General features: G+C 42.8%; 2 pseudogenes; one reads left to right on the top strand and one right to left on the bottom strand.

The window, feature by feature from the left end:
• LOC694798 (HAUS augmin-like complex subunit 1) overlaps positions 1–12,526 on the bottom strand; it is a 28,185-nt pseudogene extending 15,659 nt beyond the window's left edge.
• A 1,825-nt stretch (positions 12,527–14,351) lies between these two features.
• On the top strand, positions 14,352–15,146 carry LOC100423645 (biogenesis of lysosome-related organelles complex 1 subunit 6-like; annotated as a pseudogene).
• The last annotated feature ends 8,773 nt before the right edge of the window (positions 15,147–23,919 follow it).

The following is a 23,919-nucleotide window of genomic DNA, read 5'->3' as shown; positions in this document are numbered from 1 at the left end:
ATTTTCCTCATGGGTAGAACAAAGAGGATAATGGCATCTCTCTTATGGGATAAAATGAGATCATTCATGTAAACGGCCAAATACAGCAGCCAACACATAATAGGTACATACAGTGGGTGTGTCTGGTTCGATGCTTGGGTTCCTTTCTGCTTGGGTTGAGAGACCTCAGTCTCTCTGGGTGCTGGAATGTGACACAGGTCACCAAACAGACTTATAAGTGTTGACTCTAGAAACATTGATACCATCACCAGTGATAAGTCATATTGATAGTAGGTGTCCTTGATATAATTTATTCAAGCGGAATAATGCTGGCCTCATAGAACGAGCTGACAATTTTTGCATCCTAAAATGCCACCAGAATGGCACTTAACCTCTGTGGTCTTCCTCCCCCAAACACAAAACCCCAATCTAATCAAGAGAAAAACATCAGTCAAGAATCTCCCAGTCAAGGGAGATTCTACAAAACACCTGACCAGTGTATCTCGAAACTGCCAAGGTCATGAAAAACAAGGAACTGCCACAATCAAGAGGAGCCCAAGGAGACGAGATGACTAAATGTAGGTAATGCCGTATCCTAGATGGGATCCTAGAACACAGAAATAACACGAAGCAGAAACTAAGGAAATTTCCATAAAGTATGCATTTGTTCAGCAGTTGCCAACCTTTTTGGCACCGGTTTGGTGGAAGACAATTTTTTCACAGACTGGGGTTGGGGGATGGTTTCGGGACGAAACTGTTCCACCTCAGATCACCAGGCATTAGATTCTCACAAGGAGCTTGCAACCCAGATCCCTCACATGTGCAGTTCACAATAGGGTTCGCGCTCCTGTGAGAGTCTAATGCTGCCACTGATCCCACAGGAGGGGGAACTCAGGCTGTAATGCGAGCTCACCTGCCGCTCACCTCCTGCTGTGCGGACCAGTTCCTAACAGGCCACTGACTAGTACCTGTCCGCAGTCCAGGGATTGGGGACCCCTGCATTAGTTAATAATAATGCATCAAGGCCAGGCACGGTGGCTCACGCCTATAATCCCAGCATTTTGGGAGGCCAAGGCAGGCAGATCGCCTGAGGTCAGGAGTTTAAGACCAGCCTGGGCAACACGGTGAAACCCCGTCTCTACCAAAAATACAAAAATTAGCCAGGCGTGGTGTGTCTCTACTAAAAATACAAAAAAAATTAGCCGGGCGTGGTGGCAGGCACCCGTAATCCCAGCTACTTGGGAGGCTGAGGCAGGAGAATCACTTGAATTCAGGAGGCAGAGGTTGCAGTGAGCCAAGATCACGCCACTGCACTCCAGCCTGGGCAAAAAGAGCAGAACTCCATCTCAAAATAATAGTAATAATAATGCATCAACATTGGCTCATTAATTGTGACAAGTGTACCATACCAATGTAAGATGTGAATAGGGGAAACTGGGTTTGAGGTATCTAGAACTCTCTGTACTATCTCTACAACTTTTCTATAAACCTATTATAAAATAAACAGTTATTTACAAAGCAAAAACACAGTAAGTCTGTTGTCCACACATGTATGGATCTATTTCTGGACTCTATGCGGTTTTATTGACCTATTTATTTATCTTTACACCAATACCACACCATTTAATGAGCAGAGCTTTATAATACCTCTTGATATAAGGTAGAGTGTTACTTCTCTAAGTTCGTTCTGCGTTTTCAATGTTGTTTTGCTTATTCTAGGTCCTTTGCATTTTTATATGAATTTTAGAATTAGTCGATTGCTTTCTTTTTTTAAAAAAAAAAAAGGCTACTGGGATTTTCACTGGGATTGTGTTGAATCTATGGATTAATAAATTGGGAATGGTTGGGGATCTTCACATTATTGAGTCTTCTGACTCAACACAGTATATCTCAAGATTTATTTAGATCTTTAATTTCCCTCAGCAATATTTGTAGCTTCTAGTGCACAATTTGCAAATACTTTGTCACATTTATTGCTAAATATTCCATTTTTCGAAGCTCTTTTAAATAGTATTGGGTTTTTTTTGTTGTTTTTTGTTTGTTTTGAGATGGAGTTTTGCTCTTGTTGCCCAGGCTGGAGTGCAATGGTGCGATCTCAGCTCACTGCAACCTCCGCCTCCCGGGTTCAAGCGATTCTCCTGCCTCAGCCTCCCGAGCAGCTGGGATTACAGGCATGTGCCACCACGCCCGGCTAATTTTGTATTTTTAATAGAGACAGGGTTTCTCCATGTTGGTCAGGCTGGTCTCGAACTCTCAACCTCAGGTGATCCGCCTGCCTCAGCCTTCCAAAGTGCTGGGATTACAGGTGTGAGCCACCGCACTCGGCCAGTATTGGTTTTTAAATTCCAATTTATGATTGTTGGTTGTGAGTATATTGAAGTAAAACTGATTTTTATATATTGATCATATATCCTGCAAACTTGCTAAACTAGCTTATTAGTTCTGGTAGCTCTTTTGTAGAGTCCATCAGATCATGTCATCTGCACATAGAGATCATTTTTCTTCTTCTGTTCAAATCTGGATGTCTTTATTTCTTCCTCTTACTGGATTATACTGGCCAGAGCTGTAGGTTTGTCATATATGCCCTTTATTAGGTTAAGGAATTTTCCTTCTGTTTCTAGTTTGCTGAGAAGTTTTATCACAAATGGATGTTGGATTTTATTCAACATTTATATTTACTGAGATACTCATATGACTTTTTTGGCTTGTTAATAAAGTGAATTATATGGAAAGAGAGCAGTGTTTAGTCTAAAGCTAATTATTTCCCACGACTGAGGCAATCCTTTGGAGTACTCTATCCAATGCTCCAAAAATTAGGAGATTTTCCACACTAATTAGTGGGACAAGGCTTTATTCTTGGCCCTAAGTGAGCAGCAGGTGGTTCTTTCTCTGGCCTCAGGTAATTTCCTCATGTGCATGCACTGCTCAGGCTTCTGCTGAAAACTTGAGGGGGGGAGTCCTCTGCAGATTTCCAGAGTTCTCTCTCTGTGCAGCTGTCTCCTCTCCAGGACTATGTCCTACAAACTCTAGCCACCTTGGTCTCCCAATTTAGGGATTCTTCTGGCTTTGCCTAAGTTTCCCCTCCCTGTGCCACAGCTTGTAAACTCTCTGAAGGGAGTAAGCTGGAGCAATTGTAGGGTTTACCTCATTCATTTCTCATCTCTCCAGGATGACTGTTCTTTAGTGCCTGATGTCCAGTATTTTGGAAATCATTGTTTCAGATATTCTGTCTTTTTGTTTTTGTTGTATCAGAAGGATACATCTGGTCCCTGTTACTCCATGTTGGCCAGAAGCAGAAGGTAACTTCAGGTTTTCATTTACTTTGAAAATCTTCTAGGCCGGGCGCGGTGGCTCAAGCCTGTAATCCCAGCACTTTTGGGAGGCCGAGACGGGCGGATCACGAGGTCAGGAGATCGAGACCATCCTGGCTAACACTATGAAACCCCGTCTCTACTAAAAAATACAAAAAACTAGCTGGGCGAGGTGGCGGGCGCCTGTAGTCCCAGCTACTCGAGAGGCTGAGGCAGGAGAATGGCGGGAACCCGGGAGGCGGAGCTTGCAGTGAGCTGAGATCCGGCCACTGCACTTCAGCCTGGGCGACAGAGCGAGACTCCGTCTCAAAAAAAAAAGAAAAGAAAAGAAAAGAAAATCTTCTTCTAGCTGAATGATAGAGATTAAAAGTACTTTTATTTTCCAACTCAGCCTGCCCTGGCCCCTTTATATTCCTCATAAATTCTGCTTGAAAACTGAACAGTTTTTGCTTGGACTCATCTCTCTTTTCTTATACTCTATTATACACAGCTAGGACCAATCAGCTGTCACTTTCAACATTTTGCCTGTGGACCTCCTTAGTCAAATCCAAAGTTCATTAAGAAGCTTTTCCATCTTCCATATTATCATAGACTACACTTTTGGAAATTGTTTCAAAACCACATAACATGTGTAACCATGTTTTGTAGCCTGCAATAGCAGTTTCCTAGCTAACTTTCCAGCCTTTGCTGTTTCCTCACCGCTTTGCCAGCCTCTGCCCTAATGTGGCGGGGCCAGGTCTCACTGACACAGGCCTCCATCACAATTGTTTCAGTACTGACTGAGGGGTTCAGTTAAATATCAAAAGCTGAAAGAGCCAGTGCCCTATACAAAGGCTGGAATGTAGCAAAAGCCTACTAAGAGTTTTGTCTAGGCCTTTCCTGGGCCTTAAAGCATGGCAAGATAACGAAGGAATTCTTAACCGGACCTATTTAGGATTAAACAAGTTTTATTGGGGGTCTGAAGAAACTCCACAGGCCTCCACAAATAAGTTTAATGGGGGTCTAAAGGAACTCCCCAAACCTCCATGATTTAGCAGGAGACAAGATAAGGGTAATCACCCCAGCACCTGGACCCAGTTAAATTAAGTACATTTACTGATGCTCTAGAGGAAGGTGTTCAGGACTCAGACCTTAGTTACAGATGAAAAGAAGTGAATCACTTATGTCTTTAAATGAATGCACGCTTACACGTACACATACAGCTTAGAAGGTATATGAGCTCTGGAAAACTTTGTAATTTTGAGTTGGTCTGGCCATGATTTCCAGGCCTTCTCCCTGTAGCCAGTTGCAGAAATAAAACTCTCTTCCTCTCCGTTTCATCTGCATCTTGTTATTGGGCCACAAGAAATAGCAGCCCGATCCTCAGTTTGGTCCAGGCACACTAACACCTTGTCCCAAAGTCACTGACACATATTTCAGTTTTCGTTAGGATAGCACTCCACTTGTAGATATCCATTTTCTTATAATTTAGTTTTTGCCACATTATAAACGACTCTAAAATTTAATGTCTTAAAAACAGCAATTGCGGGCACGGTGGCTCACGCCTATAATCCCAACACTCTGGGAGGCCGAGGCGGGCGGATCACCTGAGGTTGGGAGTTCGAGGCCAGCCTGACCAACATGGAGAAATCCCGTCTTACTAAAAATACAAAATTAGCTGGGCGTGGTGGCACATGCCTGTAGTCCCAGCTACTTGGGAGGCTGAGGCAGGAGAATCACTTGAACTGGGGAGGCGGAGGTTGCGGTGAGCCAAGATCATGCCATTGTACACGTCTGGGCAACAAGAGTGAAACTCTGCCTCAAAAACAAAACAAAACAAAAAAACAAAAAACACAGCAATCACTTATTTAGACTGGTGAAAGGAAAACATCTTGGGCCCCCAAAATCACGAAGCTGGGAACTGCTTAGGGCAAACCTGCCTGCCATTCTATTCAAAGTCATCCCTCTGCTCACTGAAATAAATGCATATGCGATTGCCTCCTTTGGAAAGGCTAATCAGAAACTCAAAAGAATGCAATCGTTTGTCTCTAGCCTACCTGTGACCTAGAAGCCCCCTCCTCTCTCCAAGTTGTCCCCTTTCCAGACCAAACCAATGTTTATCTTACATGCGTTGATTGATGTCTCATGTCTCCCTAAAATGTATAAAACCAAGCTGTGCTCTGACCACCTTGGGCACATGTCATCAGGACCTCCTGGGGGTGTGTCAAGGGCACATGCCCTCAACCTTGGCAAAATAAACTTTCTAAGTTAACTCAGACCTGTCTCAAATTTTGGGGGTTCACAAGACCATAGCTTTGTACATTAGCAATTTGGTCTAGCTTCAACTGTGCAGTTCTTCTGGCCTGGATGGGTTCAGGTAATCTCAGCTGAACTCATTCATGCATCTTCAGTCAGCTGGTGGGTTAGCTGGGCCTGGCTACTTTATGATGAATTCAACTGGGATGACTAGGCCTTCCTCCAGAGGCCTGAGTTTGTTTAGTTGGAAATGGTCCTAAACCATCAAAGGTGATTGTTTCCTCCACTGGGGACAATTAATCAATTTATTCTGAATATTTGGATTTAAATCTACCATATTACTGTTTGGCTTATCTCTTCTATATTCCTTTTTCCCTCTTGATTTCTTTTTAAAATTGTTATTATTCCATCTCTCTATAGACTGGAAATTATGTACCTTTACTATTTTTTTAAACCAGTTATTCTAGAGATTACAACATGCATTCTTGACATCACAATCTAATGTTAATTGTTGCTTTGAGCGTGTTTTTGAACAATAAAAAGACTTTAGAACCCTTTAACTCCATTTATTCTCTCATCAACTTATGTACTATTGTTATTTAGTCTCTGTTATTTTGCTGTTATTTTAACTCTTATAAAAGGTTATTATTCATTTAGATTTTACACACACATTTACCATTTTGATGCTCTTGAGTCCTTCAAGCACTTCTGATCTTCCATATAGGGTCATACTAGCACATCCAAATAGAGAGAGGCAGTGGGGGTAGGACTTGAAAAGGATCAGTAGTACCTTGCAAGGCAACTAACTCAAGGGAGGCCATTATAGGTCCTCCAAGCCCAAAAAGGGGAAAACTACCCTCCTCAGGCAGGGGTGGCAGGGCTGCTTCTCCAGGAAAGGAAAATCAAAATCAAAATCTGCTGGTGAGTCCTGGAAAAAGTAAAGTAGAGGTTCCTCTTCAAAGGCTTTCCTCCCCATCTAATTAGGAATAAATAGTAACTTCTCTTAGAAGCAAAATTTATTCAAAGACCTGTGCTAACATTCTTAAATATCTGCTAGCTGCAATAAAAAAATCAATGTACTTTATGTCCTTAGCTCCCACAATTTAGCCTAAATATTTGCCCTGGCATGCTTATACTGGCCCAAGCAAGCATTAGGTCATAGCCTGTTCCTCTTCCTTATTTGAAGGTGTTTTTACCTTTCTCAGCATTCCACAAGTTACTTCCTCCTTCCTTTGTTCTCCTCTGCCTTTCCCTCTTTTAAAAAGTTCTAAATTGCAGGCCGGGCGTGGTGGCTCACGCCTGTAATCCCAACACTTTGGGAGGCTAAGGCGGGCAGATCACGAGGTCAGGAGATTGAGACCATTCTGGCTAACACGATGAAACCCTGTCGCTACTAAAAATACAAAAAATTAGCTGGGCATGGTGGCATGTGCCTGTAGTCCCAGCTACTAGGGAGGCTGAGGCAGGAGAATCACTTGAACCCAGGAGGTGGAGATTGGGGTGAGCCGAGATCGTGCCACTGCACTCCGGCCTGGGCGACAGAGCAAGACTCCATCTCAAAAAAAAAAAAAAAGTTCTAAGTTGCTAGCCAATCAGGACAAATACAGAACGTGAGGTCCCATTACAGCCAATGGAAATCGGACACAGCAGTAAGGTGGATGCATCAGGTTATAAATGACCCTGTCTCTTTTGTTCGGTGTACTCTCATGGCAAAACTACTGGCGAGTGTACCCTTTCTTTTTTTTTTTTTTTTTTTTTTTTTTGAGACTGAGTCTGGCTCTGTCGCCCAGGCTGGAGTGCAGTGGCCGGATCTCAGCTCACTGCAAGCTCCACCTCCCGGGTTTACGCCATTCTCCTGCCTCAGCCTCCCGAGTAGCTGGGACCACAGGCGCCCGCCACTTCGCCCGGCTAGTTTTTTGTATTTTTTAGTAGAGATGGGGTTTCACCGTGTTAGCCAGGATGGTCTCGATCTCCTGACCTCGTGATCCGCCCGTCTCGGCCTCCCAAAGTGCTGGGATTACAGGCTTGAGCCACCGCGCCCGGCGAGTGTACCCTTTCTGCAGAAAGTTAAAAAATGGCCTTGCTGAGGAAATTAAATTTATGTTCAAGTGCTAGTTCTTTACAGCACTGGGGAACAAGCATTTCTAACAGGTCCCCATTCCAATTTTCAGGCTGCCATTCCTTCCCAATCATTGTCTTTTCAGCAACATACCCTAAGGGGTTGGGAATTCAATTTGTTTTGTCATCAAGCATTCACAGGATTAGACTTTGGGTTTGGCTTTCAGAACTCTAAGCCTTGTGGTTATAGGAGATAAGAGTTTCTTTCCTGGTAGTTATAGAAACATTCAGGTCCTTTACGTAGACCTTGAGCTGATCACTTTCTTTACCCAAGTTCTTCAGTAATCATCAAACCAACCAACCCTATTATACTCATTCTTTTGACTAAAATGTTAAAGGTAGCAAATATTTGTTCTCCTAGAGGCTTGCCTTCTATAGGTACTTGATTGCAAGTATCTGAAGGTGATCATTTGAGTAACTATTTTGCCACTTCACACTGTGGAGTACAAGTACCTCTTTATCACTGGAAACAGGGCTATTTGTGCCTTCAAATCAAATCAGAGTAGGGAACCAATTTCAGAAAACCCAGAACCAATTCAGAGCACTTACCTTTAAGATTCTGTTCTTCTGGAACTACTCTCAGTACCAAATTCTGTGTCAGTCTGGGTTCAACCAGAGGCAGAACCAGTAGAAGATACAGATAGGTAGGTAGGCAGATAGATGATTGATGATTTATAGGTAGATAACCAGTAGAAACCAGATATGGTCTCCATATCTGATGCTGGAGCTCAAAGTCTACAGGGCAGGTAGTCAGGAAGGAAGATCACGAGCAGGCTGAAACCCACAAGCACAAGCTGGCACCCCACGAAAATGAACTGAAGCCTGTGTCCTTTCTTACCATCTCTGACCTTGGTCATCGAGTTGCCCTGCAGAAGCCAAGGCTTTTGGTCATGGAACTAAACACATGTACACAGCCCAGAAATCAGAGAAGCTGACAGGATCCAGGGGAAGGCAGAGCAATTGCAGGCCTAGCTACTGCTTCACACCATTGAGGTAAATTTGTAGGTCAGCCACAGCATGCGTAAGCTGCAAAATAGCAACTCCTTTCCTTTTGCCTCCCAAATCTCCTGGCCCACCCTAACCAGAAACATACAAGAGAGGGAATTCTGAGAAAGGTAGTTCAGCCTAGCCAAACTGACACAATTACAAAGCCATCACATTCTTTAATGGTTATATGTCTCTTCAGACACTCCTTTTGTTCTTGAGTTATATTTTTCCATAGAAAATGGTCCACGGGGCCGGGCGTGGTGGCTCACACCTGTAATCCCAGCACTTTGGGAGGCCGAGGTGCGTGAATCACCTGAGGTCAGGAGTTCAAGACCAGCCTGGCCAACTTGGTGAAACCCCGTCTCTACTAAAAATACAAAAATTAGCTGGGCATGGTGGCGGGCACCATAATCCCAGCTACTCGGGAGGCTGAGGCAGGAGAATCCCTTGAACCTGGGAGGCAGAGGTTGCAGTGAGCCGAGATTGTGCCATTGTACTCTAGCCTAGACAACAAGAGCAAAATTCCATCTCAAAAAAAAAAAAGTCCATGGTTTTGTTTTTTTCTGTTTTAGAGATGGAGTCTTGCTCTGTCACCCAGGTTGGAGTGTAGTGGCATGATCACAGCTCACTGCAGCCTCGAACTTGTGGGCTCAGGTGATCCTCCCACCTCAGCATCTCGAGTAGCTGTGACTACATGCACGCACCACCACACCTGGCTAATTTTTTATTTTTATTTTTATTTTATTTATTTATTTATTTGATACAGAGTCTAGCTCTGTCTCCCAGGCTGGAGTACAGTGGCACAACCTCGGCTCACTGCAACCTCTACCTCCCAGGTTCAAGTGATTCTCTTGCCTCTGCCTCCCGAGTAGCTGGGATTACAGGCACCCATCACCATGTCCAGCTAATTCTTGTATTTTCAGTAGAGACGGGGTTTCACTGTGTTGGCCAGGCTGGTCTCGAACTCCTGACCTCATGATCCGCCCACCTTGGCCCCCCAAAGTGCTGGGATTACAAGCGTGAGCCACGCGACTGGCCAAATTTTTTTAATTTTTTGTAGAGAAAGGGTCTCACTGTGTTGCCTAGGCTGGTCTTGAACTCTTGACTTTAAGTGATCCTCCTGCCTCAACCATTCACCTGGTTTTAAAAATTATTGGTATAGGCCGGGCGCGGTGGCTCACGCCTGTAATCCCAGCACTTTGGGAGGCCGAGGCGGGCGGATCATAAGGTCAGGAGATCGAGACCATGGTGAAACCCCGTCTCTACTAAAAATACAAAAAATTAGCCGGGCGCGGTTGTGGGCGCCTGTAGTCCCAGCTACTCGGGAGGCTGAGGCAGGAGAATGGCGTGAACCCGGGAGGCGGAGCTTGCAGTGAGCCGAGATCGCGCCACTGCACTCCAGCCTGGGCGACAGAGCGAGACTCCGTCTCAAAAAAAAAAAAAAAAAAAAAAAAAATTATTGGTATAAACTTATTCACAGTATTCTTATGAACTTTTTTTGGTCATTTTCTGGTAGATCTAGAGTTATATCCTTTTTCACTCATTCATTAATATGGTTATCTTTTTATACTTCTTTATAATTTAATTGCATATGATCAGAGAATATAGTGTCTTTTTGGTCTAATTCATAATTAATTTTTATAAATGCTTCGTGTGTACTTGAAAATAATGTGTATTCTCTAAAATCGATTGCAGAGTTGTGCATCTGTGTGTATACACACATACATGCACAGTATAAATTATATATGTATTTATACACAATTAGGTAAACTAATTGGGTTATTAAATCTTCTATACATGAATTTTTTAAATTTTCATGATCAATTACTGACAGAGGTATATTAAAAATCTCCCTCTACCAATTTAGTTGGGTAGTTATGTTGAGTTTTGCATTACACATTTTAAAGCTGTATTATTAGATGCATATGTTTATTATTATATTTTACTGGTGAATTATTCCTGTTAGCATTCAGTAATGACCATTTTTAATCCCTAATGATATTCTTTGCCTCAAAGTCATCCTGTCTGGTGTTCATATTGCTATGGTTTTAATTATGCTCTTTTTTCTGCTTTCTAGGAGTTTCTTTCACTTTCCTGCACGCTTAGTTGTGCACTTAAAAAAGATGTTTGTTATATTTTATTCATTACTTCTGGTGTGTGTAGCAGGCAGGGTTGCAGGATAGTTAATCTGGTATATTGCTAGATCTTGAAGGTCTCAAAAATAAAGAAACATACACTCTCCTTTAAACATACATTCTCTTATGTTTGATACACAATTTGAATAATAGAATAAATGGCACAATGTATATTGTGAAATGACAACATTACGATTTAAAGATCTTACTTGGCTTTGTGATTCTAGAATCAGGTGATACTTCATTCCATAAAATTAGAATAAGTGTTGCAATGAGTTGAGCAGAGGAGGTTGGTATAGACAGAGAAAAGCTGAAGAAAGCGGAACCAAAGAATGAAAGCAGACTGGTCTCCTCCAAGTTACTTTCCTTGTAAAGTAGAAACAGAGAAACAGAACACTAGACAAATAACTGATTGGAATTGATTGGTTAACACCAGGTTACTTCACATTACATTTTCTTTTTTTTTTTTTTTTTTTTTTGGCGGGGGATGGAGTTTTGCCCAGGCTGGAGTGCAGTGGCATGATCTTGGCTCACTGCAACCTCCGCTTCCTGGGTTCAAGTGATTCTCCTGCCTCAGCCTCCTGAGTAGCTGGGATTACAGTGCCTCCACCATGCCTAACTTTGTATTTTTAGTAGAGATGGGGTTTCACCATGTGTTGGCCAGGCTGGTCTCGAACTCCTGACCTCAAGTGATCCACCTGCCTCGGCCTCCCAAAATGCTGGGATTACAGGCGTGAGCCGCTGTGCCCAGCCAGTTTCAGATTACATTTTGTTTTAAGGATTAAAGGCAGAGGGAACTTCATGATCACATCAATGGAAATTGGCCCATTTGGGAAATGAGGCTGTTTCACTGTCCTGATTTTTTGGAAGGCCAGCCAACAACTCATTTTTGCTTTGGTGATGTGGCACTTCAGCATGAGTGATTCCATTTTGATTTTGAGTCTGGTCTTTTTGTTGCTTAGTTGAAAACAATGGCCTCCTACAGGTTTTTGTTGAACAATTCTCCCCTTTTGGTCAGGCTCTCCCCTAGGTGAGAGTGTGACCAAAACTGAGGGCATCAGCACTGCTCTCACTTACCATCATTTGGGTTTCTAGTCTCAACCTATCAATCGTAGGTTATGGTCTCTTCATGATCACACGCTTCTCTGAGTTTTTGTCATTCCAGCAGATGAGAGACCATTTCATGCTTGACAAATGGCTGTGTTCAAACATTTAAAACTTTTTGAGAGGAGACAGTGTGCTACGGAGACTACCATCGTAACTATCAGGAGGATAATACCAAGAATTTGGAGTATGGTTCTTAGCCAAGGTTCCCATAAACCAACCCAACTAAAATTCAGTAGATGAAAGAAGGAGCCAGATGAGGGTTCTACCATCATAAACAAAGTAGCCTGTTAATTTTTGCAACTGAGTCTCCAACACCTGATGGATTTATCCCTGCGCAACAAGAAGTGTTAGCAATTGTACAGATGGCAGTAGGCAGCAATTTTATTATCTGGCATCCCATGACTGGGTTAAATTAAAGCAAAGAGTGACCATTTGCAAGTGACCCACAGAAGCTACTGATTGTGAAATTCTAACTACGGCATTATGCTGCCAAGTGAAAGAGGTAAGAATAAGCAAAGAAAAATTCAGAGGAGTAAGAGTCTTAGGATAGGGAGCCTTCTTCCGATGGTCTCGGGAAAGCTGTCCGCAGTGTGAAGTTGGCAGCTTCGCATCCTGGTTTGCAGTTTCAGTGTTTCTGGTTGTGGCATTGGTCATTCTGGCGAAGTCTTTGTGTGGCCCACACATCAGCCATGAGACTTGTCCCTTCCCAAATTTACATTGAGTTGTTCAGCTTCAGCTTATAGGGCTTTAGGAACAGAGCAGTTTTTGTTCTTAGTTGGAGTCCTGTAGTCAGTTATTGGAGGAAACTAGAATTCAGAATCCAGTCCAGTCTACAAGTGGATAATAAAAACTCAAACACAGTGAACAGGGCTATGATCTAGTAACAGGGGTACTACATTTGTTCCTCTGAAACATAAGTTTTCTCTCTACAGTCACTCAATTCCTACTAAAGGTAATCAGAGGTAAACTAATCTGTTTGCAAAATAAGTTTACTCTCATTAAACTTGGCCTGGTTGTTTTATATAAGTGCAGCAAGAATAATCAGTTAGGTTCTTTTACAAGTTGTTGGAAATTTTGTAAGGAGTCTCACATTGGACTTTTTAAAACCTCTCAATAATAGGCCAGGCGCAGTGGCTCCCACCTGTAATCCCAGCACTTTGGGAGGCCGAGGTGGGTGGATCACCTGAGGTCAGGAGTTTGAGACTAACCCGGCCAACATGGTGAAACCCCATCTCTACTAAAAAATACAAAAATTAGCTGGGCGTGGTGGCATGTGCCTATAATCCTAGCTACTCGGGAGGCTGAGACAGGAGAATTGCTTGAACCTGGGAGACGGAAGTTGCGGTGAGCCGAGATCGCGCCACTGCACTCCAGCCTGGGTGACAGAGCGAGACTCTGTCTCAAAAATAAAATAAAATAAAAATAAAAATGAAAACCGCTCAATAATAAAAAGCCAAACTAAGGCAGACATCAGACTTTGCCTGTAGTATCTAATATCTTGAGATTCCTGGGCCTTCCAGGAAGTGACTTTTTTTCCACGTTGTAAGGCTGGGAACCCTTGAAAGCAGGCATTTTATGCACATTCTCAAATATGACATTCCAGTCAAAGCCTTGGTATTTTAACCAGTGTTGTCAATTGTAGCCTGTCATAAAGAAAGCAAATTTTTGTTGAACTTATGTGAATAACCAGATTGCCATAAAAATAAGAATACTCATGAATAGTTTCCAAATTCTGGAGGGATAAGGTAGGAAGAAAAAGCAAATGCTTCCATTTTTTTTTTTTTTTAAACAGAGTCTTTCTCTGTCATCCAGGCTGGAGTGCAGAGGCATGATCTCGGCTCACTGCAACCTCTGCCTCCCAGGTTCAAGTGATTCTCTTGCCTCAGCCTCCCGAGTGGCTGGGATTACAGGCGCCCGCCACCACGCCCAGCTGATTTTTGTATTTTAGTAGAGACGGGATTTCGCCATGTTGACCAGGCTGGTCTCAAACTCCTGACTTCAGGTGATCCACTCACCTTGGCCTTCAATTTTTGTTTACAAAAATATACTTTATCAAATTGTTGTAAACTATAGGTAGCTTAAAAGAAAAAAGTATTCTTAAATCTGAAACATGGGGCTGGCCGCAGTGGCTCATGCCTGTAATCCTATCACTTTGGGAGGCTGAGGTAGGTGGATCATGAGGTCAGGAGTTTGAGACCAGCCTAACCAACATGGTGATACCCCATCTCTATTAAAAATACAAAAATTAGCCGGGCATGGTGGCACGCACCTGTAATCCCAGCTACTCAGGAGGCTGAGGCAGGAGAATTGCTTGAACCCAGGAGGTGGAGGTTGCAGTGAGTGGAGATTGCACCATTGCACTCCAGCCTAGGGAACAAGAGCGAAACTCTGTCTCAAAATAAATAAATAAATAAATAAATAAATAAATAAATAATAACAAAGCAGATGAGGCCCCTTCCCTGTTCCTAGCTGGAGTGACATGAGTGTCCCTGGGCCATTGTCCCTGGTTGGGGCCCTGATAAGGCCACTCAACAGCCTGGAGGCCTGGGAGCCCACGCTGGGTTTAAGTGACACTTCTCCAGATGAAGGGTTAATAGAGGACTTGACTATAAGACAAAACTGTTGAGCAACTGGCAGAAGGATTGCTTTCTCATTACTTGCCAGCTCTGCACAGATCAAAACAAACCCTCCAGGAACTCACACAGAACCAGGTTGTATTGTCAGACACACTGGAACAAGAGATTTCAAAATTTAAAGAATGTCATTCTATGTTAGCTATTAATGCTTCGTTTGCTGAGGCTAAACACTATCCTGCCGAGTTGGTGAATATAAGAAAAGAGATGCTGATGCTTTGTGAAAAAAACGTCAAATTTAAAAAAAAAGAGCACAGGCCAGGCGTGGTGGCTCACGTCTGTAATCCCAGCACTTTGGGAGGCTGAGGTGGGCAGATCACTTCAGGTCAGGAGTTCGAGACCAGCCTGGACAACATGGTGAAACCCCCATCTCTAATAAAAACACAAAAATTAGCTAAGCGTGGCAGTGCCAGCCTGTAGTCCCAGCTACTTGGGAGGCTGAGGCAGGAGAATCTCTTGAACCCGGGAGGCGGAGGTTGTAGTGAGCTGAGATTGTGCCACTGCACTCCAGCCTGGGTGACAGAGGAAGACTCTGTCTCCAAAAAAAAAAAAAAAAAAAAAAAAAGGCACTTAAACTGCAGCACTGAGAAGAGTTTGAAAGGGAAAAGTAGTTAACTGCCAGACCAGCTAAAAGGACATGAACATTTGTGTTTGTGTGTTTTCTTCTCCTACCTATATTTGGATTAAGATGGCTTAAGTGTAGACTGAAGTTGAGGTAGTGGCTTATCCCGTTATGTCAGATCTTGAAATCCTTGTTCCAGGATTACTGTGTCTCCATGTCTTTCTTCCTAAATAGTAGACATCATATTGCTTTTTGATATTTATATGTAAGTTTTTCAAATTTTATTTAATTTTAAAATGTACTATTTTGACTTTGAGTCGTTTATAAACTGGGAAATGGTTTGAGTCTAGACCCTAAGTGGTTAAAAATTCATATGAATTTTGTAGCTTCTTAATGAATATAGACTTAAAACTTTCCAGTTCTTATTTTATGAACTGGCTTGCCTTTTTGGTAATATAATGCTGATTTTTAGTAATTGTCTTTTCACTGCTTAGTTGAGAAGAAATGCCAGCTGCTTAATCACATCTACCCCTGGAAAAGAGGTGAGCCTTGTGAAGAACATAGTGGAAAAGTGCATGCACAGGAAATAACAGCACTTCAGGTGTAGTTCAGGTGAGCAAGATGCCAGATAGATTCTACTAACCAGTGCCGTTGTCACTGCTTCTGAAGGTTCAAAGAGTACATCTAGGCCAGGCACAGTGGCTCACGCCTGTAATCCCATCACTTTGGGAGGTGGAGGCAGGTGGATCACTTGAGGTCAGGAGTTCGAGACCAGCCTGACTAACATGGTGAAACCCTGTTTCTACTAAAAATACAAAATTAGCTGGGCGTGGTGGCGCATGCCTGTAATCCCAGCTACTCGGGAGGCCGAGCCAGGCTGAGGCAGGAGAATTGCTTGAACCCAGGAGGTCAAGGTTGCAGTGAGCCGAGATGGTGCCACTGCACTCCATCTAGCCTGGGCAACGAAAGCAAAACTCCATCTCAAAAAACAAACAACAACAACAACAAAAACAAAGTAGATTACATCTATTCCTAAATTTGGTGGAGCTATCACACACTCAAATGAGCTTGTATATTTATAATACAGTATACTATTATAGTAACAGTTATCATACACTGAGATACAGTTTCTGTGCTTTTAGAAAATTCTTGAGGCTGGGTGTGGTGGCTCATGCCGGTAATCCCAACACTCTGGGAGGCTGAGGCGAGTGGATCACCTGAGGTCGGGAGTTTGAGACCAGCCTGACCAATATGGAGAAACCCCCTCTCTACTGAAAATACAAAATTAGCTGGGCGTGGTGGCGCATGCCTCTACTGGGGAGGCTGAGCCAGGAGAAGTGCTTGAACCCAGAAGGCAGAGGTTGCAATGAGCCAAGATTGCGCCATTGCACTCCAGCCTGGGCAACAAGAGCGAAACTCTGTCTCAAAAAAAAAAAAAAAAGGCCGGGCGCAGTGGCTCACGTCTGTAATCCCAGCACTTTGGGAGGCCGAGGCGAGCGGATCACAAGGTCAGGAGATCGAGACTATCCTGGCTAACTCGGTGAAACCCCGTCTCTACTAAAAATACAAAAAATTAGCCGGGCGTGGTGGCGGGCGCCTGTAGTCCCAGCTACTCGGGAGGCTGAGGCAGGAGAATGGCGTGAACCCGGGAGGCAGAGCTTGCAGTGACCCGAGATTGTGCCACTGCACTCCAGCCTGGGCAACAGAGCGAGACTCCGTCTAAAAAAAAAAAAAAAAAAATTCTTGAAATGGAATGATGTATAGCAATGACCCACTTTATAATGACAGAGATGGTGAAAAATTAGTAAATAGTTTCACAAAGAGGTAGCATGATACCTTTAGTGTTTTCTAGAATTTTTTCTGGATACTATATGTAGAAACTTACTATGTGGGGAAAATATTATGAGGTTTCATTGTTTAAAATCAAGAGTGTATTATTTACTGTTTTACCGTATTATTTAATATCCAACTAGTCTCCAATCTCTATTACATAGGGACTGTGCAGAGCCTGTAAAGATGTATGAATGTGTATCTTCCATAATCCACATTACATTTTTGGTAAGCTGGAATCACTACCTCTGATCATGTATCAGGCTAATGATGGAGAAAGCATTAGATTTAAGTTGAGGGCTAAGAACTGGTTTGTTTAAAAGTTTAAATTGTGGCCAGGCACAGTGGCTCACGCCTGTGATCCCAGCACTTTGGGAGGCCGAGGCAGGTAGATCATGAGGTCAGGAGTTCGAGACTAGCCTGGCCAACATAGTGAAACCCTATCTCTACTAAAAATACAAAAATTAGCCAGGCGTGGTGGCGGGCACCTGTAGTCCCAGCTACTCGGGAGGCTGAGGCAGGAGAATCGCTTGAACCTGGGAGGCAGAGGTTGCAGTGAGTCGAAATGGCACCATTGGCCTCTGGCCTGGGTGACAGAGCAAGACTGTCTCAAAAAAAAAAAAAAAAAAGAAAGAAAGTTTAAATTGTTTGAAAGGGCATTTATGTTCTTTAATGAATGATAGTCTCACAATTCAGTTGACTTTGACCTAATATTTAAGAATATAAATATATTTTATTTGAAAAGGCTGAGTGTTGCCCTCAAACACTTGCTCAAACTGCCTAGGGCAGGATTCATTAGGGCTTGCAGGACAATGTCGCCTAACTTGCTGAATGTACTCATTGTAATGTGGTATCTGACAAAGGGAGTGCAGTGTTCCTGAGTTGTTTTGGACCAGCTGCAATGGTTGTTTCAAATGCTGGTTCTTGCACACTACTCTCAATCTACTGAAGCACATCTGGTTTTCTGTTCGTTTTGCTTTGCTTTTAGTTTTTAAAGTTCCCCCCAGTGATTCCAAGGCACCTGAAAAATTGAGAACCACAAGCTCAGTGGCAGGTCAGGGTTTCCCACACTAGGCTGCATAGCATTATCACCTGGGAACATTACAAAATACAGACATTCTCGATTCTTAGTGTAATTAGCTATGATGTGGATCCCATGTATTTTTAAAAGAGCTCCCCAGACCATTCTGATGTCAGAAGCTACCGGTATAGACTATCTAGTGAGTTGTATTATAAGCAATAAAATACTTTAAAAGCTACCCAGCAACTCTTGGGATTAATTGTATGAAATAAATTCTGAACTGCTGTTTTTGATATAGTCAGACTTAAGACCGAACCCTAGCAGGCAGGCAATAGATACAGAATTCCGGTTAATTGAACTTTTGTGACCTGTATAAAAATAAATCATGTTTATTGAATGGATGGCAAGGCATATATACTTTCAGAATCGTATTATTTAAGTTTTGAAGACTTTAAAAAAAATGTCAAAATGTATATATATTAGTATCCACTATCTTAAGGTCAATTGTAAACCAGAAGTACTGTTATCTTGGTGATTAAAATCTAAAACTTTAGCTGTATTTCAGTAACAAAAACATATCTTACTAGACTGAGTGTGGTGTCTCACGTCTGTAATCCCAGTGCTTTAGGAGGCTGAGGTGGAAGGATTCATTGAACCCAGGAGTTCGAGGCTGCAGTGAGCTATAATTGCACCACTGCACTCCAGGCCAGATGACAGAGTGAGAGCCTGTCTCCAAAAACAAAACAAACAAACAACATATCTTACTGACTAAACCTGAATGGAACTCTTATGATTAGTCTTTCTGTATTTTTCCACAAAATAGTGAATTGGTACTGGGGAGACTTCTGTTTTTTCTTCTTCTTCTTGTTGTTGAAAAAACTGCCTTTGTTCTGAAATTATATTACCTGTGTTCTGAACTAAGCTGATGGGAGTTCATTTTGTATTTACTTTGCAGTAAGTATCATGTAAATATGCAAATGTTGAATGTAATATAGATTGTGACTGCAGTGGTTTTTGAGTGATACAGTTTATAAATATACCAATTATACACCCTCATACATTTGTCTGATTTTGAATTTGCAAAATGAGGACTACTGTTTACACATTTAATACAAAAAAAGGTCTCTGGAAAAAAAAAAAACAGATGAATACTCCAAGAACACACTGTTTTAACACAGGGGATTAAATTTTAGTTTTGTATTAGTGTACTTTTGATCTCAAAGTTTAATTTTTAGAAAACCCTATAAATAATCCCTTTCCAATTTTTGCCAACTTGATCACATATAAAATTCTTTTTTTTTTTTTTTTTTTTGAGATGGGGTCTTGCTCTGTTGCCCAGGCTAGAGTACAATGGTGCAGTTGCGGCTCACTGCAGCCTCTGCCTCCCGGGTTCAAGCGATTCTCCTGCCTCAGCCTCCCGAGTAGCTGGGATTACAGGCATGCACCACCACGCCCAGCTAATTTTTTAATTTTTAGTAGAGATGGGGTTTTGCCATGTTGGCAAGGCTGGTCTCGAACTCCTGACCTCAAGTGATCTGTTCGCCTCAGCCTCCCAAAGTGCTGGGATTACAGGTGTGAGCCACCTCACCTGGCCTACAAAATTCTTTTCATAGGATTTATCTCTTACACACCTAAAACTTGCTCAGACCTCTTAGAACTTGCTCAAATCTTGTACAACTTGCTAAAACCTTCAGTTTTGTTCTATACTTCTTTTTCATATTGGAACAACCAATCATTCTACTTTATGACAAAAATTTACTTTCCTTTTTCCCTTATTTTGACCACAAAAATCCTTCCTCATACAAAAAAATACTACTTTTTCTCTTTCCAACTTTTTTTTAAGCCAAACATACATTTTCATACTTATAACTTTCTTCACATCTCTCTTACTGGTTCCTCCCTACCTTGTTTCTATTTCCTTCCTAAATCCTTATTTTGAAACAACATTTAAATAACCTCCATATTAGACAAAATTATTCTTTTTAAAAAAGTATCTTTATTTTTTCCTCACCAAAACACATCTTACTTTTAGTTTGCATAATTGTTTCCTTTATAGTAGTTTTAATTATATTATTAGAATTTTTAATCCTTAGCATCGTGAATCAGTATTCTATAAATTAAGTTTCATAATTTCTAGAAATATACACTTTCTCAAAGTATAGTTTTTCATATTAACAGACCAAAATATTTTTCTATAGCTTTTCTTTAAACAGACTAAAATATATTTAGTCTTTTTTTTTTTTTTTTTTTTTTTGTTGAGACAGAGTCTTGCTCTGTCACCCAGGCTGGAGTGCAGTGGCATGATCCCACTGCAACTTGCACCTCCCAGGTTCAAGCAATTCTCCTGCCTCAGCCTCCGAGTAGCTGGGATTACAGGCGCCCACCACCAAGCCTGGCAAATTTTTGTATTTTTAGTAGAGATGGGGTTTCACCATGTTGTCCAGGCTGATCTGGAATTCCTGACCTCGTGATCAGCCCGCCTCAGCCTCCCAAAGTGCTGGAATTACAGGTGTGAGCCACCACACCCAGCCATATTTAGTCTTCCTATAAAATTTAAGAAGCCAAAAATAAATTTAAAGTTATGTTCAAATTAACGTTTCCGTATTCTAACTTAATTGGAAATGACTCAGACCTTTCATGAATATCTATTACTTACTACTTTTTTTTTTTTTGAGATGGAGTCTTGCTCTGTAGCCCGGGCTGGAGTGCAGTGGCCGGATCTCAGCTCACTGCAAGCTCCGCCTCCCGGGTTTACGCCATTCTCCTGCCTCAGCCTCCGGAGTAGCTGGGACTACAGGCGCCCGCCACCTCGCCCGGCTAGTTTTTTGTATTTTTAGTAGAGACGGGGTTTCACGGTGTTAGCCAGGATGGTCTCGATCTCCTGACCTCGTGATCCGCCCGTCTCGGCCTCCCAAAGTGCTGGGATTACAGGCTTGAGCCACCGCGCCCGGCCTACTTATTACTTAATCATAATAGGACTTTGTTACTGTAAAAGGTTTTCAAAACTGAAAAGCTCATTTATCAATTTGTATCCATTTACATACACCTAATTTACTCATTTTTAACAATTATGCTTGAGTTGTTCATTAAGCAAAGCTAGCCATCATCTCAAGTTATTTTTCAAAAAAAATCAGGAAACTAAAGTATTACAAAAGCAAAAAGACTAGCAGGTTAAACATAGTTCTTCCACCCTGCTTTTTTCCCTTCGCATTGAGACGGGATAGTTCTCTTGAACTCCTTTGTGGGCAGGAACTGGAGTGGCTCATTTCACTCAGCTCACCACTAGCTACTCTTCGCAGGAGGGAGGGTGCAAGCGAGTGAGTGCAAGAATCAGAGCCAATGGGCCGGGCGCGGTGGCTCAAGCCTGTAATCCCAGCACTTTGGGAGGCCGAGGCGGGCGGATCACGAGGTCAGGAGATCGAGACCATCCTGGCTAACACAGTGAAACCCCGTCTCTACTAAAAAAATACAAAAAAAAACTAGCCGGGCGAGGTGGCGGGCGCCTGTAGTCCCAGCTATTCGGGAGGCTGAGGCAGGAGAATGGCGTAAACCCGGGAGGCGGAGCTTGCAGTGAGCTGAGATCCGGCCACTGCACTCCAGCCCGGGCGACGAGACTCCGTCTCAAAAAAAAAAAAAAAAAAAAAAAAAAAGAATCAGAGCCAATGAATCCTGGGACCGACTGGTCGCTCTTCTCTGGTGGGAGCAGGCTCTCTGTGGGCCCTGCAGCAGCGTCCAAGCATGTTTTACAACCAATGCTCTTTCAGCTCTGCCATCCGGGGATGGCCAAGTGCCAACCAGGTCACTGGAGGGTCAGGGTGGCAAACCCTGCTCTCTCGGAACCCGGGTTCTTGTCTGGAGTCCAGGAAGAATCAGGCCACGTGAACTGTTTGAAAGGTGATGAATGCAGACTTTATTGAGCGGTGGGTGGCTCTCAGCAGAAAAGGAGGCTGGAAAGGGGATGGGAAGGTGATCTTTCCCTGAAGCCCAGCGGTCTCAGGCTGGGCTCCTCTCCGAAGCCGCACCGTCTGAAGTTAGCCGTGTCTATCCATAGTCTCTGATATGCATTGCTGCTCTGCTTGCCACTCAGCTGCTTGTATCTTTGACACTCAGCCACTTGTGTTGCTCTGCCAGCTGAAGTCTTTTATCAGCACAGGATAGGGACAAGGCAGGCCAAAAATGGCAACATTTGGGTGGGAAAAACGGGGTCAGCTGTTTTCACTTAGGGCCGAAGTTCCAGGCTTGTGGTGAAAGGACACAAAGATAGATGTGTACCCGCCCCCCACCCGCTACACCCTTGTTCTGCTCTCTAATCTTTGCACATACCAGAGATTTCGTAAGTTCTGTGAGTACCTGGTTTTCTGCACGTACCAGAGATTTTGTTTTGCACATACCAGAGATTTTGTAAGTTCTGAGGCAAGGTCACAAGACGTGTTTAAGTAAGATAAACTCTTGCTGCCATAAACCTGCTCTCCCGCCTCAAAGTTTGAACCAAAATATCAGAAATGGCAGGAACCAATCATAGTTAGCCAAATCGCCTTGTTCAAACACTAGCCAATCATATATCTGATTTGTATAATAACTCTATGCCCACTTTTCTTAGACTATATAACATTGTTCGGAGCTGAGTGGGGGAGCTCTCCTGCCCGTCTCGTTTCACGAGCGAGGGAGAGTTCCAGGTTCGAACCTGTAATAAAGATCCTTGCTGCTTAGCTTTGACTCTGGACTCTGGTGGTCTTCTTCGGGGAATAAACGGTCTGGGCATAACAGTGGGTGGGGTTTAGCCAGGAGCCCAGCCCTTCTGTATCACCATGACTGACAGGTATCAAGATTTTTTTTCATGTATTTTGCTCTTTGGTTGGCTTTATAGCTTTATTATACATGTAGGAGGTAATACGCTTGTTTGACTAGTAAATCTAGAGGAAAAATATGCTTGCTTTATAAATTAATGACTTTAAACACTTATTAAACCAATTAGAGCTCTTTTATGTATTTTGGTATAAAAATATCAGATACACATAACACATAAATATACAAACATATACACAGAAAGAAGCAGATTTTATTGCTTTCATTAAGATTCATTTGCCGGGCCGGGCGCGGTGGCTCACGCCTGTAATCCCAGCACTTTGGGAGGCCGAGGCGGGTGGAACACGAGGTCATGAGATCAAGACCATCCCAGCTAATACTGTGAAACCCCCGTCTCTACTAAAAATACAAAAAAAAATTAGCCGGGCGTGGTGGCGGGCGCCTGTAGTCCCACCTACTCGGGAGGCTGAGGCAGGAGAATGGCGTGAACCAACCCGGGAGGCGGAGCTTGCAGTGAGCCGAGATCGTGCCACTGCACTCCAGCCTGGAAGACAGAGGAAGACTCCATCTGAGAAAAAAAAAAAAAAAAGATTCATTTGCCAACTTTGAAATAGTTTTTCTCTTCCCCCTTCAGACCATCATTCCATTGCCCTGAGCAATTGTTAGCCCGACAACTGCAAGTTTGTGCTTCCAAAGGGATGACTCTTAAGTGAAACAAGGTAGAAAATTTACATCTCAAAGGCACAGAACTTAGATACAAACACCATTATTTGCCAAGATAAAGAAGGGCTTAAAGGCCCAGTTAAGACAAGATGGACAGGAAAAGCACCTTAAACAAAGGTAAAGGTTGATATGCAAGCTTTTAAACCCAAGCCTTTCTCATTGTAAAGGTTTCTAACGGTTTAGGTGCAGAGAGGGAGATACCCTTACAAATGGAGATTTTCTTTACAGATATAAATTTCTTTTAGAAAGAATTTCAAAATCTTGTTCCTTACTTAGATCATTGCCTTCAGGGCAGAGCTTTTTAACAGGGCAAAAAATAACCAGTGGAAACTTACCAGAGCTGTCTTCGGAGGCCTGTCAGTCTTGCTGGTTAACATGGAGGTGATCAGAGGTAGGCAGCCTGTTTTTAGGGGCTTCTCTCAAATTCTTTGGGAGCAGTCCCTTTTTCAATGTTTTGATCATTTGCACAAAT

Source organism: Macaca mulatta, chromosome X (genome assembly GCF_049350105.2).
Source record: "Macaca mulatta isolate MMU2019108-1 chromosome X, T2T-MMU8v2.0, whole genome shotgun sequence".
NCBI lineage: Eukaryota > Metazoa > Chordata > Mammalia > Primates > Cercopithecidae > Macaca > Macaca mulatta.
Note: the sequence above shows the minus strand (reverse complement) of the source record. Positions and strands in the feature narration are given on the sequence as shown.